The 7,005-nt window shown below is 41.1% G+C and overlaps 1 pseudogene across 1 annotated transcript; it reads left to right on the forward strand.

Moving 5' to 3' along the window:
* Nucleotides 1-628: 628 nt before the first annotated feature.
* On the forward strand, nucleotides 629-1,059 carry LOC308427177 (small ribosomal subunit protein eS19-like; annotated as a pseudogene). The gene has a single exon. The product of its transcript is annotated as a small ribosomal subunit protein eS19-like (transcript).
* Nucleotides 1,060-7,005: the final 5,946 nt, after the last annotated feature.

Below are 7,005 nucleotides of genomic sequence, written 5' to 3' on the forward strand. Positions count from 1 at the left end.
AGTTAGTCTTAGTGTTTTTCAACTTCACGTCTCCTTCTACCTCTGGCTAGGAAGTTGTTACTCACCTTAAAGTCTTAGCTCAACTATCCTTCCCCATGGATGATTTCCCGTCTCCCCTAATAGGTCAAGCCTGTATACCATGCTCCTCTAAACCTGTTTAATTTTCCATGCCTTTTATGATAACAACAAATATGAAGCTAATTACTTAATTATCAATGTAACATCGTACCAGTCCCTAACAGGGAGCATAATACATATAAAGGTGAGAACACACATGATACTTCAGTTGCTATTCCTTAACTATAAATAGACTAGTTCTAACTGTAATCTGGAGTTGATGGTATTTATCTATTATTTCGTAGGTTATTATCACATATACTAATCATACTTGGGACAAAGAAATTACTTTGGGAGGAAGGTCCAGTTGTGGATTGCCCTGGTGTTGTTTGTATTTTCATGTTAATTCCTCTTTAAGTTTTAATCTCTTACACTGGCACAAAATTTATTTGATACAAATTTAAGGTTTTCATTGGTATGAATTTCACTCTCACATAGATATTGTGCCTATACAACACATTTAAAAATCCAAGGCTTCCCCTTTCCCCTGGTTGGCAACACAGAGGCCAGGATGCTGGGAATTACTGTAAAAGACCAGCAGGAGTTCATCGGAGCTCTGGCAGCCTTCCTCAGAAAGTCCGGGAAGCTGAAAGTCCCCAGATGGGTGGACGCAGTAAGGCCAGTCAAACATAAAAAGCTTGCCCCATATGATGAGAGCTCGGTCTACTCATGAGCTGCTTCCACAGACAGCACCCGTACCTCCACGGTGGTGCAGGGGTCGGTCCCATGACCAAGATCTATAGAGGACAGCAGAGAAACGGTGTCAGGCCCAGCCACTTCAGCAGAGGCTCTAAGAGTGTGGCTCACCAAGCCCTCCAAGCCCTGGAGGGGCTGAAAGTGGTGGAAAGGGACCAAGATGGGGGCGTAAAACGAACACCTCAGGGACAGAGAGATCTGGACAGGATCACTGGACAGGTGGCAACTGCCAACAAGAAACATTAGAACAAAGGATGCTGGGCTAATAAATTGCCTCATTCAATAAATATATGGCTTAGAACCAGTCCTTATATAATTGCTATTACAAACTCTTTTTATATAAAAATCTAAATTATATACACTACTCATGATGTTCTCAAATTTTCAAGAGTCTCTTAATATAATAACTGACTCTCAATATACAAAAAAAAAGGTTGTTTTACACATAGAGACTACTAAACTTATTCAAGATGATTCTAACTGACATCACTATTTATTCAACTATAACATGATCGAAATGGTGATTCACTCCTGAGACAGCCCCTCTGGGGAAAGCAGAATTATCATTAAAATACAAATAGCACCAGGGCAATCCACAACATTTCTTCCTTTGTGTCCAATTAAAAGGCTCTTTTCTCTCAGATATAAATTGTCTACAACCATTACCATTCTATAATTTATAAAGTATAAGACACACTTAACACCCAGTCTCTCCGTCTTGTCATTTAGATAAAGCACTCTACCATCTACTCTAACTTGAAAGGCTTATCACTTTACACCTGAAGTCTGTCTTGATTTTAGATTGTGTAGCATTTGAAGACCATCTTCTTACTTTTATATCATCTCTCTTAATGCCAAACAGCTCGGGTTGGCTATAAGACTACAACCGATCTTCAACCCCGTCAGAAATCCAAGAAAGACTAAATTACCTGAAAATACAAGGAGAACAAAACTTAGCCAATTTATGGAGATCACTGATCATTTGGACAGTTCATCAGTCTTCAGTCTTCTGGTAAAACAAAGGCCAAAGCCCATGATTGGGCAGTGGAGGGGAAGGTGAATCGGATGCTTTAGAGAGGGTGGGACAAGGAAAGGCAGGAGAGAGGGACAAGGTGGAAGGAAGATGGAGCAGAACACATGCCCTGAAGGAACCTTAAGTAGCAAGGGATTTCACAGATGGGGAGTATAGTTCTGTGGTGCTGTATCTGCCCCATCTAGGCACACACTAATATTCATATTAATTGAGTTGTGTTTTTCTTGCACGGGCTTATTGGGGTTGGAGATTTACCACAGCAGGCATCTACAGAAATAGAAAAACTATTCCAATATCCCTACTTTTAACTTATAGCTTATCTCCTTCACAGTATTCATGTAGCGGAATTCTTCACCTTCTCCAAGGTTCTCTCACACATTTGCCTGGTGAGGCCTAAGCCGGATCCTCTGTCTCAGCCTTCTCAATGCCTTACTCTGCTTCTCAGGGGTCTCACCCTTGCCTTTTAGGCTCTTCACCATCGCTCTCTCTCTCTCTCTATATATATATATATATGGATATAGGTAAAGCTATGTATACAAAGGCTCTCGCTAGTGCCTGCTACACAGCAAGCATCAAGACACGGTTTCTCAAGGAAGGCAAATTGACACTCTTCTCAGTCCTGGATTAGGCCACGCTTCTTCATTTTTACAGTGTTTTCCAAGGAATCAGAGGTTCAAAGATTTTCACGTATCCTTTTACCTGTCTAGATGAAACATTTTAAAGAGAGAGAGAGAGAGAGAGAGAGAGAGAGAGAGAGAGAGAGAGAGAGAGAGAGAGAGAGAGAGAAAGGGAGGGGGTGGTGTCTGTATCTGATTCAACTCACGTCTTCACACTTGGCAACAGGTGCCCACTAAGCCATCTTGCTAGTGCTGGATCAAATTTTTGATATCAAAATGTTAAGAGAACTTCACAAAACTTGAAGACAATGTCCTTCATACGTACTTCTTAACTTTGAAATCAAACAGCGGGAACACAGGAAATAAATACATTTGGGATGGAATGCTTAGGATTTGGTAAATATTTTCTTTTGGGAATAATGTGGGCAGGTGGTGATGGCTGCCTCTGAAGGTGTGAGTGAAATATCAATCACTAGTTGCCAAGCAGTTGATTTCTACCTCTGTACTGCCCACACATCACCTTAGAAACTGTGCTTAACAAAAGAGCAATTAAGTCTGGGGACTAGGGAAAGGTGGTTTCTGATTTACCCTGTATCTCATCACTAAAGGAAATCACTGTTAACTTAAAAACCTTTTCTTTCACCTTTTTACACAGACCACACAGAGAGAGATTAGGAAATATCAATAATGTTGAACCAGGCAAAAGAACAGCCAGCCCTATAAATGTTACATCTAATAAAAATCACACCCAAGGGTTTGTAAAAACGAATGAATGAAACAAAAAGGATGACTAAAGGTTAACAACTGACTATCATTTCTACCTCCTGGGAAAGGGAAGATCAGTGGTCAGCGATGTGGTTACACTGGCCATATTCACCCTCCAGAGCAGGCCTCAAGCACAGGGGAATTGACAGGAGATAATGAACTCAGCTGTTGACTTGTTATTTTGTTTTTTAAACATGTGATTTTATTTGGTTATAGTTCAGCAGGGATTTTTTGTTTGGTTGTTTCTTTTGGGTGTTATTTTGTTGTGTTTTCTTGTTTTTTCAAGGTTTTACTGTATTGAGGTTGTATTCTTTTGTTTGGTTTTGAAGAAAAACATGAAGTCAGAAGGGTAAAAAGGTGGGAGGACTTGGGAAAGAAAAAGGACATAATCAAAAAATGTTTAAATTTAAAAATTGTTTGATACAATCAACGTACAATAATAAACAAATAGTACCGAGACAGAATCAAAACTTTAAAATAACTTCAAGTATGTAATCCATCCCTTTGTTGTAAAGAATATTCCTCTATTTTCTCCTTTATTTAATGATATAATACATTAAAGTTTCGGGGTTTGAGGAGGGGCTTTGTTTCTATTTAAAAGCATGCTTAAAAGTGATTTATTTATTTTTTTATTTCTCTTCAGTGAGAACTTAACCACTAGGATTAAGGTTAACAATGGAAGGGACATTTAGAATCTGTGATTTGCTTCTCCTAAGCTTAGAACTTTAGGGGAAATTTGTTGATGATCCTGGGCAGCATTGTTAAGGGGTGGGGTTCGATGTAGGGGGTTCCCAGCCAGCCCCAGTTATTACATTTGCTCCATACTCCCACTTAAACAGCTAACCTCTCTCTAGTAGGTCTGGATGCAGGCAGCCACAGCTTGACTCACAGAGCTGTTCTTCCCCTAAATGGCCTTTTGTGTGTAGATAATAACCCCACTCTCTCCAGTAGGGTTTCTCTCTATGCGCTGTAGTTAAACGGCCACTGGGGAACCAGGAGAAGCTGTATTAGAGTACTGCAGAGAGCCTCCTGCCTGGCTGGACTTGCCTAAGCACTCCCTCAGTCTCTTCCCTTGTCTTCCCTCTGCACAGATACTGCGGAACACAGGGCCTGTTTGAGCTGTGAGAGTTGATGGCTCTCTATGTCTTCCCCACCCAGACAGTGAAGTTCCAGCCTGCCTAGTGCAGGTGCTCAGAAACACAGCTTCTTCGGGGTCCCAGGTTCAGAGCTCTCCTTGCCTTTCATCATGTTTTCTCTGGTGCTGTGTACTCTGAATTCCCCATGATCCTGGGCCTTGAGCAGCCTTGAGAACAAAGAAAGCTCTTGAATCCCCATCTTCTAGTGTCAGTTTATAGGTCAAGACTGAGAATAATAAAAATGAACTCCCCACCCACACACACATTATACCAGAACTAACAATGTCAAAGGATGAAAGTCAGCCTCCTATTTTACAGTTCTATGTGTCACTGTTGTCTTCATGGTTTATTATCTCAGGTAACATGAGTATTAGTGAGACCTTCCTACCCAAGACAGTTTGTTACCAGACATAGAAGTCACATCTTGTGTTGTCAATTAGATTTCTTGGCTCGTGCCAGGACAAGCCACACCAAACTAACACGGTTCCATGTGGAGAGGTTTAATAGAATGAAGGGACAGGGGTTGGGGTCAAGAGGAGAAGATGGAGAGAGAAGGGAGGTGGGCTGGTCTTTTATGGGGGTAGTCATGCCATTTGCTCTCAGGTGTAGTTGGGCTTCTGAACCGGTGCATCCTGGGAATGCTTGGCTGTTTCCATGGTGATGAATGTACCAGGTCCCTGTCACCTGTGGGTGGTGCCTTCCCTGGAGTAGGAGCTGTCCTAATGCCAACAGCTTGTACCCCAATAAGCCAAACTGAACAACCCATCCATAATATAACAATTAAAGTACCCAAATTATTAGTGAAAAACAGAAACAGAAGATATATTCAATATAAGCACATTGAGAAGAGGGATAAAGAAACCCAGTGACTCTTCAGTTTCCTCTTCAGGGATCCTGACATCCTTGAAGGTTAAGGAGTGTTGAGACAGAAAGCAAGAGACATGTATGACTACAGCATCCCCACCAGGGTCTCAGCTTCAGGTCTGTCCTTTAAGAACATCTGACAACTTGTGAATTTTTATCCAGAGCATGAGTTTCTCCTGTGGCTTCACCCAGGGCTCCAGCCATTTCCTTCCTACCCAGGAAATCTCTGGGAAGACTGTAATTTCTTAAGGTCCACTGTTCCAATAGTGACAGCCAGAGAAGGGTAACAGTCGTCTCTTTAGAATACATTCATTCCTTCCAAACAGGGCAGTTCATATCAAACATTGCATATCTCTATTCTTTGTTTAAATACTTCTATTTGCAGAGCAAGTGTGTGTGTGTGTGTGTGTGTGTGTGTGTGTGTGTGTGTGTGTGTGTGTGTGTGTAACAGATATAAAGAGAATGCAAGTCAGAAGCCAAGTTAGAATGTGTTGAGATGGTGCCATATTCCCACAAAAAGAGGCCATTTCTACACGACCTCTTGATTTAGTTACTTCTAGGAGCTGGCACAAGCCACTTAATTGTATTGGTGTGAGGTATGGTCTCACCATGATGCCCACTAGGCTGGATTCAAACTTCTTCAGGCAGGTTTCAAAGTGCTGGGATTACAGCCTAGTGCCAGCATGTCCCAGCACTGACTTCATCTCAATTCTGACAACTCCTAGCCTTGACTCTGAATGTTTTGTGAAGACACCATGATTAAGATCTGGCAGTTTCTTCTCCATTGTCCAGAATCCCTGGTTACAATTTGTTCCCACTGGTCTGATTAGATCCTGTTTTGGTGGGAGGTAAGCGACAAATGCCAAGGTCTTGGTGTCGATAAACTCCTTTGGCCAAACTATAAGGAAGTGAGAGATACAGAATGAATGGCCCTATGTCAGGCACAACTCAAGCCCTGTCTGCTTGTTCTATGGAAACTGTCCTTCTGTTCCTCGTTTTGGTAGAATGGTAAGTCAGTTACAGAGCTATATAGAATGAGGGTAAAACTAATCTAAAAGGTGATTATACATGGATTTATAAATATCCTATCAATCTTTTGTGGGCTAACGTAGTACTAAGGGTATTTGTATATATAACAGCCAATAGAAGTTAGCCTCCTTACACAGAACAATATAGAAGCCCACTGTGTATTTAGTTTCTACTTCTAACACAGTATTTAGGATGTTTTGTTTAGTAAGATAAGTCTACAGTACAAAATTTTAGATATCTCATTAATTCAAAACAGCAGTATTTTTTATACTTATAAACGATTATGCACAAGCTCATATCATGCAGATAATAATACTTATTTTGTTGAGGCAAGTAGATGTATACTAGGGTTTCAAACATCAGTCGTCCAGGTGGCAAATTTTCCCAGATGTCTTTTAAATTGGTAAGACATTAAGCCTTCCACACTATATATACCACACATACAGCCAGCAATTTTGGAGGTGGTCAGAATTTCTGAAGGCCTATCATTTCCAATTTTAAGCAGATGCCAGTTGGTTTCTGGAGTCAGAGACTAAGCGAATCAAAGCAAATATGTTAACGAGGACAAACTCAATGTGGAAAAAAATCATCATTTGTATCCCTTGTTCCTTTGAAAGATCAAAGTTAGGTACATCTGTGTGGTTGGGAGGAGACCCCTGTTATACTTCCCTCCCTGTCATCTACCCTCTCCATGAGTTTTCTTCCTCCTCATCAAGAGGACTGCCACAGGGATACCTTGCATTTCTCC

The sequence above is a fragment of the Micromys minutus genome (genome assembly GCF_963924665.1).
Source record: "Micromys minutus genome assembly, chromosome: 11".
In the NCBI taxonomy this organism is placed as follows: domain Eukaryota; kingdom Metazoa; phylum Chordata; class Mammalia; order Rodentia; family Muridae; genus Micromys; species Micromys minutus.